The 12,428-nt window shown below is 43.8% G+C and overlaps 1 long non-coding RNA gene across 1 annotated transcript; it reads right to left on the bottom strand.

Annotated features, from left to right (window-relative positions):
* Positions 1-8,552: 8,552 nt before the first annotated feature.
* On the bottom strand, positions 8,553-11,953 carry LOC112653336 (uncharacterized). The gene is made up of 3 exons (XR_004814204.2): positions 11,363-11,953; positions 8,909-9,059; positions 8,553-8,816 (listed from the first exon to the last, which is right to left on the bottom strand). It is a non-coding gene; the product is annotated as an uncharacterized LOC112653336 (long non-coding RNA).
* Between the last annotated feature and the right edge of the window lie 475 nt (positions 11,954-12,428).

Genomic DNA, 12,428 nt, shown 5'->3' with positions numbered 1-12,428 from the left:
TTGCATTAATTTGCTCTCTGGGATAGATTTTCTTCCCTTTTACTCAAGATGTGTGATTCCTCTCTGACTCCAGTTTAGCATATTTCATCAGTGTGTGCAGGAAAGTTGCTTGTCTGGCTACTGATCCAGAAACTAGCAGGTGAGAGGTCATTCTTGGAGTGGAACCACAAGTCCAGGTCCTGGAGTTCTTAGTCAAGCAGCATCCTCAGCTCAGTCGTAAGAACCAAGCCTGGCTGTGGGGCGGACCAGTACCAGCTCAAAGGAGGGGCTCCAAGCAGCATGGACTTAGATGGACCGGGAATTTGACAGTGCAGTGCACACCCTGCCCCAACCACTCAGACCCAGTTGCCTTCCACTCTGGAGTGGGGGCCCGGGAGGGCATGGTATGCTACTAGTCAATACCTTATATGATCAGTGCCAGGAGTGAGCTTGGGATTCCCAGGCAGTTGGTGATGGCTAAGCTTGCTTCTTTCACTTCTTGAGTGGCCCCAGAGGTAAAAAAAAAAAAAAAAAAGGTGAATGTGCTGGCCTCCTTTAGCTGAGAGGCCCTACCTTCAGTTGGAGACAAGTCAGATCAGAGGAAAATGCAGTTAATTTGAACATTCACTGCACATTTGTAATGCCCTGGTATTGCACCTGGTTCTGGCAGGTATTGAGAAACCATGTATATCGCTGCCCTCTTGGGGTGTACATTCCTTGAGGGAGACTGTCTTCTCTCCCACCCTCCCCTCCCCCCCCCAGCCTGTAAAAAGTCAAAAGGTAAAGGTCAGGTACAGGAGTTCCAGGAGAGCAAGAAGGGACAGTGAGCTGCAGTCCTCAAGGTTTGAAATAGTTCTAGGGAAAGGCAAGGGGACTTACAGTACAATCCTTTATTATTATTTTTTTTTTCTCCACGTAAGACCTTGCATTTCTTGGATAAATCCACCTTGGTTGTGATGTTTTCTTTCTATATATTACTTACCTTGTGTTGCTAATATTTGGTTTTAAGGTTTTTTGAAATGCATGTTTATGTATAGTTAAAATGACCTATGATTTTTCTCAGACTGTCTTTGCCAGATTTTGGTTTCAAAGTAGTGTGAGTTCCCTACAAAGAGATGAGAGATTTTCTGTATCCTAACTGGTATTCCTTGACTGAAATAGAACTTATTTATAAATAAGATCTCTGAATTGTTGTTTTCACTGAGGAAAGATTTTAAAATACTGATTTGATTTTTTTTCAAATGCTTGAGAATTATGCACATTTTTGTTTTGTTAAGTTGCTGGTTTCTGGGAATTCATACATTTCATCTCTACAAGTTTTTGGCATGAAGTTCTTCATTATCCCTTATGAGCTAATTAATCTCTGTAGCATCTTTTTTATCATTAATATTTATGCCTTCCCTTTTTAATTAGAGATTTCTCGGGTGCCTGGGTGGCTCAGTGGTTGAGCATCTGCCTTTGGCTCACTTGATCCCAGGTTCCCACATCAGGTTCCCTATAGGGAGCCTGCTTCTTCCTCTGCCAATGTCTCTGCCTCTCTCTGTGTCTCATGAATAAAAAAATAAAATCTTAAAAAAAAAAGATATTAAAAAATTAGAGATTTCTCAGTTTTATGTTCTGCATGTGTAAATTCCAGTATCTAAATCCTTTGTAGGTGTAATTTTGAAGCCTTATTCTTGCCAGCTTTTTTTTTTTTTTTTTTTAAGATTTAAGGTATTGATTTTTATGGAGATCACTCCTTTGACTATAATTATAATTTAATTCCCCAAAAAATGCAACCTTAATCATATATTTTTTTTTTAAGATTTATTTATTCATTAGAGACACAAAGAGAGAGAGGCAGAGACATAGGCAGAGGGAGAAGCAGGCTCCATGCAGGGAGCTAGTGTTCCATCTGTAACACTAGCAGGAGTCCTAAGTCATATACTCGATCCCGGGACTCCAGGGTCATGCCCTGGACCGAAGGCAGGCGGTAAACCACTGAGCCACCCAGGAATCCCCCCATAATTTTGTTTTACCTGTTGTTTGAACTTAAAATAGATCAAAGTCTTCAATATGTATTTGGGTTTGGGTGGCTTCTGTTGTTCAGTATCATATTTGTGAGATTCATGCTGTGTGGTTTATTCATTTCACTTGTATATAGTATTTCATGAGATGACTATGCTTCAGTTTATCCATTCTTCCAGTCATTTAGGTGCTTTGGCCATTAATGGCCCAGAGTGAACATTCGGTATGTCTTTTGGGGGCAGCTTTGCTCCCATACTTGTTGGGTATATACTTAAATGTGAAATTACTGTGTTACAGGATATGAACATTCAGGAAAACTCACATATAAGTGGATATTAAACAACACACTTTCAAACAACTGGTGAGTCAAAGAAGTCACAAAGGAAATTAGAAAATAACTTGAATGAAAATGAAAACAACAGAACTTATGGGATACTGTGAAAACAGTGCTCGGAGGATCTTTATAGCTATAAATATATATATATTACAGTAGAAGGTCAAATCAATAGCCTAGTTGTATGTCTTAAGGAACAAAGAAAAGCAGAGCAAACTAAACCTAAAGCTAGCAGAAGAAAGGTAATGGTAAAAAATAAGTGAAATGAATGATAGAAAACAAAACCAGGGACATAGAAGTTGTTTCTTTGAGATCAACAAAATTGAGATGTGGTTAGCTAGATTGATAAAGCAAAAAGGATTTAAATTACTAAAATCAATGAAAGGACATCACTGAGCTTTATAGAAGTAGGGAGGATTATAAAAGACTAATAAGAACACCTGTATGCCAACAAATGGGATAACCTAGATGAAATGGATAAATTCCTAGAAATAAAACTACCAAAACTGACTCCAAATAGAAAATAACGAGTAAACCTATGAAAAGTGAAATTGAAGTATTTAAAATCCATACAAAGAAAAGCCCATTTACCAGATGGTTTCACGGGTAAATTCTATCAAACATGTAAAGTATACTACTTTTCTCCATAATTTCTTCAAAAAAATTCGAGAACACTTCCTAAGTCATTCTATAAGGTCAGTATTATCCTGATACCAAAGCCACACAAAGACACTATGGGAAAAGAAAGCTTTGGGGTAATATCTCAACATAGATGCAAAAGTCTTCAACAGATGGGTAACACACTGACTTTAGCAGCATATTAGAAACGTTACACACCATAACCAAGTGGGTCTTTCCCAAGGAATGCAAGAGTGGCTCAACCTATGGGAATCAAGGCAATTACTACGTTAATAGACTAGGGAAAAAAACAAACACACATGATCACCTCAATTCATGGCAGAACAAGTGTTTCCCAACACCTTTTCATGATAAAAACACTCAACAAACCAGGAACAGAAAAGAAGCACCTCAATACAATAAAGGCCATAGATGAATAAAAGCTCACAGTGAAGATGTTCAGTGATAAGACCAAGCTTTTCCTCTAAGATCAGGAACAGGACAAATGCTTTATTTCATCACTTCTGCCCAACAGTACTGGAAGTCCAAGCTAAAGCAGTCAGGCAAGAAAGAAGGAAAAGATACATTGAGAATGAAGGAGGAAGAGTATCTGTAGATGGCACAGCAGTAGAAAACTAAAGACCCCACAATACACGTAAATAACTGTGAGAACTTATAAGTGAATGCAGCAAAGCTGCAGGACATGAATTCATCAGTAAGTGAATACACTGGTCAATCTGTAAAGGAAGTTAGGGCAGCCCAGGTAGCTCAGCGGTATAGCGCCACCTTCAGCCCAGGACCTGATCCTGGAGACCTGGGATTAAGTCCCATGTCAGGCTCCCTACATGGAGCCTGCTTCTCTGCCTGTCTGTCTCTCTCTCTCTCTCTCTGTGTCTCATGAATAAATAAATTAAAAAAATGAAAAGGAAGTTCAAGTTCCATTTTTGTAGCATCAAAAGGAATAAAATCCTTACACATAAATTTAACCAATTAGGTATAAAATTTGTACACTGAAACATTGTTGAAAGAAATCACTACAAAACCTTGCTGAAAGAAATGAACTTGAGAAAGACCTCGTATGCTCCTGGGCTGAGAGGCTTACTATTGTTAAGATGGCAAAACTATCCAAAACAATATACAACAGTGCAGTCCCTCTCAAACCAATGGCAATTTTGGGACACCTGGGTGGCTCAGCAGTTGAGTGTCTGCCTTTGGTTCAGGGCGTGATCCCAGGATCCAGGATAGAGTCCTGCATTGGGCTTCCTGCGAGGAGCCTGTTTATCCCTTTGCCTGTGTCTCTGCCTCTTTCTCTCTGTGTGTCTCAAGGAAAAAAAAAATCTTAAAAAAAATGGCAATTTATATAGAAATGGAAAAATCCTAAAATTTGTATGGAATTTCAAAGGACTCAGGATAGCTAAAACCATCCTGAAAAAGAGCAAAGTTGGAAGATTTCCCAATTTGAAAATGTAGGAAGGTACAGGAATTAAACAGTATGGGGGGCTGGTATAAGGATTAATATATAGATGAATAAGATTGAGAGTCCAGAAATGAACCCTCACCTCTGTAGTCAAATGGTTGTCAATAAGAGTTTCAGGACCATTCAATGAAGAAAAGTCTCCAACAAATGGTGCTTGGAAAATGGGATATTTACATGCATGAACATGAAGTTGAATCTTTAAACCATATACAAAAATTAATGTAAAATAGATCAAAGATTTAAATTTAAGAGCTAAAATTGTAAAATTCTTAGAAGGGGGTGTGTGGTCAGTGGAGCATGCCACTCTTGATCTCAGGGTCAAGAGTTCAAGCCCCCATTGGGTCTAGGGCTTACTTTAAAAAAAAATCATAGAAGAAAACATAGAGGCAAGTTAAAAACAACTTGTACAGTGTGTGCACTTGAGGATTCAAGTGGTAAATTCTGTATTATATTTTTCTTGGCTTTGGCAATCGTTTCTTAAATGTAGCACCAAAAATACAACAAAAAGAAAAATACATTTGACTTAACTAAAAACTTTTATGCCTCAAAGGATAATAACAGTGAAAAGACAACTCACAGAATGGGAGAGGATTTTTGCCTATCATCTGCTTGGAATATCTGCTAAGATACCAAGAACCAGAATATTTACAGTGCTCCTACAATTCAACAAGAACAAAAAAAATGAGACAACTCAATTTAAAAATTTAAAATGAATATATGTTTAAATGAAAAAAGTATAAATAAGGTTATATCTCTATATAGGTAGAAAATCCTGTGTATATCCAATTTCATGTGTGTGTGAGTATATAACAACTAGGTCATTCCATTGTCTTCCAGCTTCATTTCTACTGCAGCTAGCTGTCATGTCTGAAGAGAAGTGAATATTTTCTCTGGCTAACATTTTTCTTTGTCTTTGTTTTTAGCAGTTTGATAATGATGTGCTTAGGTGTGGATTTGCTTGTATTTATCCTAGTTGAGACTCACAGAGACCCTTGAAACGGGTTAGTGTCTGGCATCAGCTTTGGAGAGCTCTGCTTCTGTGGTATTCTCTTGCCTTATTCTCTGATTACACATTGTTAGACCTTCAACTGTGTGTGATCTATTTCTTCATCTTTTTTTCTGTTTTATCACTTCTTTTTTTTTCTAGTTAGGATGTTTTATATTTATCTTCCAGTTCATTGGTCCTCTTGTTGTGTCTAATCTTTTAGTTTTATCCAGTACTTTTATAGATTTCAATTCCCAGGTGAAATTCTCCATTATTTCATGTTTTTTGCACCTTTTTCTCTGTTTTCTTGAGCATGTTAATTACAGTTTTTGCCTACTAACTCCAGTATGTGACTCACCTACAGGTTTTTATAGTCATTTGTGTTTTTATTTTCAGTCAAAAGGCCCTGTGCCTTGACAAGCCAGGAAATTTTTAACTGAAGGCTGAACTTGTGCACAAGGAATGGTAGTGGCTACAGATACCTTACTCTGCTAGGTAAATAGAGCAGGTGCCAGTGCCCTCAGCCTCATTCACACTAAGCTGTATTAAAGCCATATTGCAATTCAGCAAACTCTGTCTACTGGTGGTTCACTTCCCAGTGGGCACCAGGGCACCTCTCTCTGTTTAGTTCTGACCTATAATCCTCGTCTTCTCAGCCTGGTGAGACTGCCAGAACCTTTCCTCTGCTTCTCCGTGTCTTTGTTCAGAAGCTTTGTCTCTTAGCTTCTTGCCTGCAGACTGCAAGAATCTGGCAGTGTCTTCAGAGAAAAACAATCGGGTTCAGTGATTGACTCATCCCACTCTCTGCAGTTGTAACCCTAAGTCAGTTTTGTCTCTCCACCCCAGAAGACTCCATGGTAGTATCCTCTTTTCACACAAATCCTCACAGCCCAGCGTCCTAAGAGCTGGAAAACACTCAGGGAAAACTGGATCCTAGTCCTATGTGTTAAATAGCACTCCAATTCCCCAAATACTGTGTTTTTCTTATATTGTGTGTGTATACATAGACATCCTAGTTAAACCGATAATTAGGCATGCATCCACATTTTTCCTGTATCAGGTAATGACTGTTATATGTTCTATCACACCTGCCATGTATCCACTTTTCTACCTTGATTACAGACATCAAATAACTTAAAATGTCGGGTGCTACTTTTCCTCACGGGCTTCCGTTGTCCTGTTTTAAGAGGACAGAGCTGGTTCAGATTTTTTGTTTGGTTTGGTTTGTTTTTTAGTTTTTGATTTTTTTTTTTTCTTTAACCACTACTAGGAAGTCATCCTGCCTCCTCTACTGAACTTTTTTCTCTATTTTCCATATGTCTTTCTACTTTTTGGATAATCTATCTTGCAACCCTACTGTTGGCCTTATTTTATAATTTGTTATATTTTTAATTTCCAAGCCCTCTCCATCATGGTCGAGACAGGGTGACTGACCTTTGAGGTCACATGTCAGAAAATGGAAGAGAGGTAACTTAACAGTCTCAGGTGCATGTGAGAAATAGACCTATGGGCATATCTTATTTTATTGTGTTTTGCTTTACTGAGCTTCACATATGTTACGCTGTTTACAAATTAAAGGTTTGCAGCAACCCTATCTCAAGCAAGTCGGTTGGCACCATTTTTTAAAGAATATTTGCTCAGTTTGTGTCTGTCACATTTTGGTAATTCCCTCAATATTTTAAACTTTTCCATTATTATGGTATTTGTTATGGTGATCTGTGATCAGTGATTACAACTCACTGAAAGCTCAGATGATGGTTAACATTTCTTAGCAATACAGTATTTTTAAATTAAAGTATGGGCATTCTTTTTGGTATACAAAATGCAATTGCACACCCAACAGACCATAGTATAGTGCAGCCATAACTCTTATAGGCACTGGGAAGACAGAAATTTGACTCACGTTATTAGAATATTCTGCAATAGTCTAGAACCAAACCCCCAGGTATGCCTATACTAGTACTTTAGGGTTTGTTGTTACTATGTTACAGTCTGTTTACCTGTAAAATATAGTTTGAATGTCCAAAATTGTTATCTGACTATGCAGTTCTACACTGTAATTTTCTTTCAGAATTTTGAAATCCATGCTCCACTATTTAGCATTGAATGTTGTTACTGTTAAGACATTTAGTGAGATACCTTTTTTTTTTATGTAACTTCCTTTCTTTATGCTTTATTTATTTTTTAAAAGATTGAGAGAGAGAGAGAGAGAGAGAGAGAGAAGCAAGCAGGAGGAGGGCAGAGGGAGAAGCAGACTCCTCAATGAGTTGGCAGCCCGACATGGGGGGCTCCATCCCAGGGCCCCAGTATCATGATTTGAGCTGAAGGCCTACTAGTGATCCACACAGGCGCCTCTTTCTGTATGTTTTAAATATTTTATTTATTTATTCATGAGAGAGAGAGAGAGAGGCAGAGACACAGGCAGAGGGAGAAGCAGGCTCCATGTAGGGAGCCCGATGTGGGACTCAATCCCGGGTCTCCAGGATCACGCCCTGGGTTGAAGATGGCGCTAAACCACTGAGCCACCCAGGCTGCCCTCTTTCGGTATGTTTTAGACTGTTTTGTTTATATCTGGCTTTCCACAATTAGTCACCATCCTTGGTGGACTCTGAATCGGGACACTCAAGTCCTTATTTCCTATAAATTGTATTATTTCTTTCTAAAGTTATTTCTCTCCACTCCCCCCCCCCCCCAAGAACTCAGAAAGTTTTTGAACCTCCTGGTTTGAACTTCTAAGTCTCATTTCTCTGTAATTTTCTGTATCTTCTATTTCCTGGATAATTTCCTGAACTCTATCTTGCAACCCTTTTGCTGAATTTCCTTGATTTTGGCTATATTTTTAGTTTCCAAGACTCCTTGCTTAAATATCTTTCGGGCTATTAACAGCTTTTTGAAAAATTTTGAGTACTTCCATTAGTACTTTCTTTGCCTGCCCCCATTACACACACATTTCTTGTATCTGCCCTTGACCCATTTCTTAAATGACTGGTGATCCTTGATGGTTTCTCATGTTTACAGGTGACATGTGTAAAAGCTGATTAGGAGCTCCCTGTGGCCAAGCTTATTGACCTACAGACTTCAATTTTGCAGGAGTATCAAGAACTGCCTGATTCTTTGCAATCCCCAAACAATAGTGTACCCATCCTCATATGTAAGCTTCTTTTAAAGATTTTATTTATTTATTCATGATAGACATACAGAGAGAGAGAGAGAGAGGCAGAAGCAGGCTCCATGTGGGGAGCCCTACGCGGACCTGATCCCGGGACTCCAGGATCACACCCTGGGCCAAAGGCAGGCACTAAAGCGCTGAGCCACTCAGGGATCCCCACGTTGTAAGTTTCCGTAGAGAATTCCCTGTGCCCTGCTTGGGGCAAGGAGTGGCCTGAGCAGGGGTGTCTAGCCATTCTTTCTGCAGACTTAATAAAGCCAGAAATTAGGAAAGGCTTTCTAGGTAGTGATTCAGTATTATGTAATGTTTACTGGTTACAAATTGAGATAATTAACTTACCTAAATTTTCGGGTTAAAAGTTGTCCTGGTGGCCCAGCGGTTTAGCGCTGCCTTCAGCCCGGGGTATGATCCTGGAGACCCAGGATCGAGTCCCACATCAGGCTCTCTGCCTAGAGCCTGCTTCTCCCTCTGTGTCTGTGCCTCTTTCTCTCTGTCATGAATAAATAAATAAATCTTAAAAAAAAAATTGTCCTGTGTTATTAGTACAGATTCATAGCTTGGTCAATGATATTTACTGCATTATGGAAATAATAAAGCTTCACTTTTACAAAATATATCCAACATATGCTGCCTTTCCCTGCAAGTCTGTCCTAAGAGATTTCCAGGGTCATAAGTGCTCTCAGTGGCCACCTCCAAGCCTAAATCCTCTCCAGGGTCACCTGCCACACCTCCCTGTGACCACTCCTGCTCCTGCTGGACTGAGCTCCTCTTACTTCTAAGAAAACAAGACCCTTTCTCACCTTTATGTCCTGCATTCTCCCTTGTGATGATTAATTTTATGTGTCAACCTGACTGGACTATTGGGTGCCCAGACATTTGGTCAAACATGATTTTGGATGTGTTCGTGAGAATGAGATTAACGCTTGGATCAGTAAACTGAATGAAAGGATTGCCTTCTCCAATGTCAGAGACTCCTCCAATCAGCTGAAGCCCTAAATAGAACAAAAGGGCCTGAATAGAAGAAAAAGATGGAACTCCTGCTGTTTGAGTACCTCTGAGCGGGATCACTGGTTTTTTCCTATCTTGGGACTCATACTGAAAGATTAGCTTTTCCTGGGTCTTCAGCCTACTGGCTTTTGGACTGGAGTGACAGACCCCATTGGCCCTCTTGGTTCTCAGGCCTTTGGACTCCAACTGGGTCTCCAGCTTGTTGCCTGCAGATTTCAGGACTTGCCAGCCTCCATCACTGTGTGATCCAATTCCTTATAACAAATCATCTCTCTCTCTCTCTCTCTCTCTCTCTCACACACACACACAGAGACACACACGTAGAGATTAGTTCTGTTTCTCTGGAGGATGGTAATGCACCCCTCAAGGGGGTGAAAACTGATTCTCAAGGAGAGAAACAAATTTTAGATATTACAATGGTTTGTGGCCCTCCAAAGCGCAGCCCTACCAGACAAAATCTTATTCCTTAATATTTAACTTTTCCCCTTAATTTTGTATGCATTTTTCCTTGAGGGGGCTAATGAAATACAACAAAGGTTGAGAACAACTGCTTTCTGCCTTTGCTTCACCCATTGTTTGCCCGAAGCACCCTCTCCACTACAAGGTTGTAATGAGTGTCCTGACTCCAGTTTTGCTCCCCTGACATCCATTCTCCACACAACAGCCATACTTCTCTCAAAAATAGACATCCTACCCTGACACTCTGTTCAGAACCTTCCATGGCTCCCAGCTGCATTTAGAATAAAACCCGCAGCTTCTTCTGCTATTTTCACTTGCTTTAGCCACAGTGGCTTTTATAGTTTTCTGGGACATGTGGAGCTTTTCTCTGCTCCAGAGTCTTGCATTGCTGAAAGTCCTTTGTTCTGGGAGTGACTGGCTCCGGCTCAGTTCACTTCCCCATGGAGGCTTCCCCTGTCCATGATCCTCAGCGGAAATCCCAATTGTGTCCCCCCTGTGCCCAGCCAGAACCCAAAAGTCACACCAGGGCCATACCTGAGTTGGCATCTGGGCCCCCACCTCTTACTATCAGGATGACATTGGGCAAATCCCTTAATATCTATGAATTTCAGTTTCTTATCCATTATATAGGGCTAACGGTGCCTATCTCAAGAGTGGTTATGTGGGTTAGATGAGATGATACAGCAGCAGGCAGAGAGCCTGGTATGTAATTGCTTGACAAGTGGTCATTATTTATGTCATTCATTTATCCAGCAAATACTGGATTGGTGTACGCCCAGCCCTTGCTTGGCAGGGGCTGGGATCCAGAGGTGCATGAGGCAGGTACTCATGCCGTCTCAGGCCCCTAAACCTCTCCGGCGATACTGGTGAATATCAGGAATCCAAGTTCAGTGCCAACGTGCTATGACAAGGGAAAGCATAGGTGCTGTGGGGTGGGGAGCAGTTCAAGACTTTGCCTATCTTGGGGAGTGTCAGGCAGGCGACCTGACCAAGACCCACTCTGGAGCACCACCGGCAGGGCAGGGTCATCCAGAACCTTCTGGGTGGGGTGAGGGGCCTTTATTCTGACAAGTAGAGTCCCTGAAGGGCTTTAAGCAGAAGCTTGATTTGATCGCAGCTGGGGAAAGAGCGAGGGTGGGCAGGCCCAGAGCTAACGGTATCTCGGCCCTGTAACCACCCACAGAACCAGAGGGGAAAAGATGTCTTTGGTGTCTTGTTGACTGTGATAAGGGACCCCTCTCGTCCTAAGTGCAGAACTGTACCTGGGGCTGGCTGGTGATGGGCAAGGCGGCCCGGGGAGGAGGAGGGGCCAGGCGGAGAGCTCACCTTTCTGACCCGGGCGTCTGAGGCCTCGCGGGGCAGAGCACGGGAAGGCCCGGGAGGGCCTGGCTGGGTGCACAACCCATGACGTGGGTGAACGCGAGGCCGTGAGAAATGGGACCATCCGGGGCCCTGGCGGGTCGCAAGGCACCAGGAGTCCAGGACGGCGGCTTAGCGGGGGTGCAGGGAGAGGGCGGGCTCGCGAAGGGCGCCTGCAGGCCCGGGGCTTCCACGCCGACCGGCTGGTGTGCGGGGCCGGGCCCGGCGCAGCCAGCCACGGCCGTTCTGTGCAGGCTCTTTCACCTCCCGGGGCGGCCCCGGCCTGACGCAGCCGCGCTCTCCCGGAGGCAGCTCCGTGCACCGCGGGGCCCAGCCCCTCCGGAACCCCACCCAAGCCCACGAGGCAGGCTGTTTTGGAGCGCAGAGAGTCACCAGGACTCGGGCAAGGGGGCCGGCCCAAGGTCACGAAGCCAGCAGGTGGAGGAAGCGCTCTCGAACCCAGAGCCCGACCAAGGTCACTGGGCCACTCCCGGCGGGCCAGGGCCGGGCGGCCAGCCTGGTGCATCCCGGGGGCCAGGCCAGCCTGCCGCACTCGGGGGGCGGGGCGCGGGGCGCGGGGCTCAGGGCGCCGGGGCGTGTGCGTGCCTGTCAAAGAGGCGGAACTCCTCGCTCCAGCCCTGTAGTTCGTCCACCGCGGGCGACGGAACCCCGCGCCGGCCCGGCCCTTCCGCCCAACTACAACTCCCAGAAGGCTGAGCTGCGCGGGCGTGGCCGGGCGGTGCGGACCGCGTCGGTGACGTCACCGGCGCAGCCGGCAGCCTCCCCCCCAGCCCAGCACCTCGCGGCGTCCGGGCACTCGGCCGCGCGCAGCCTGACGGGAATCGTGGTCATTCCGCCGTGTGCCCGCAGCGGCAACGCGGGCGCGTGGACTACAACTCCCAGCGTGCCCTGCGCGCCGGCGCTCGTTAACGGCGGGAGGGGGCGGGCGAGGGAGGGGGGAGCGGCGTTCGGGAGGGCGGAGTAAGGCGGGGGGGGGAGGGCGCCCACACCCCTCCCCCTCCCCGCCGCTCCT

This window comes from Canis lupus, chromosome 3 (assembly GCF_003254725.2).
Source record: "Canis lupus dingo isolate Sandy chromosome 3, ASM325472v2, whole genome shotgun sequence".
Taxonomy (NCBI): Eukaryota; Metazoa; Chordata; class Mammalia; order Carnivora; family Canidae; genus Canis; species Canis lupus.
The sequence above is the reverse complement of the archived record's forward strand: the minus strand, read 5'-3'. Positions and strand labels throughout refer to the sequence as shown.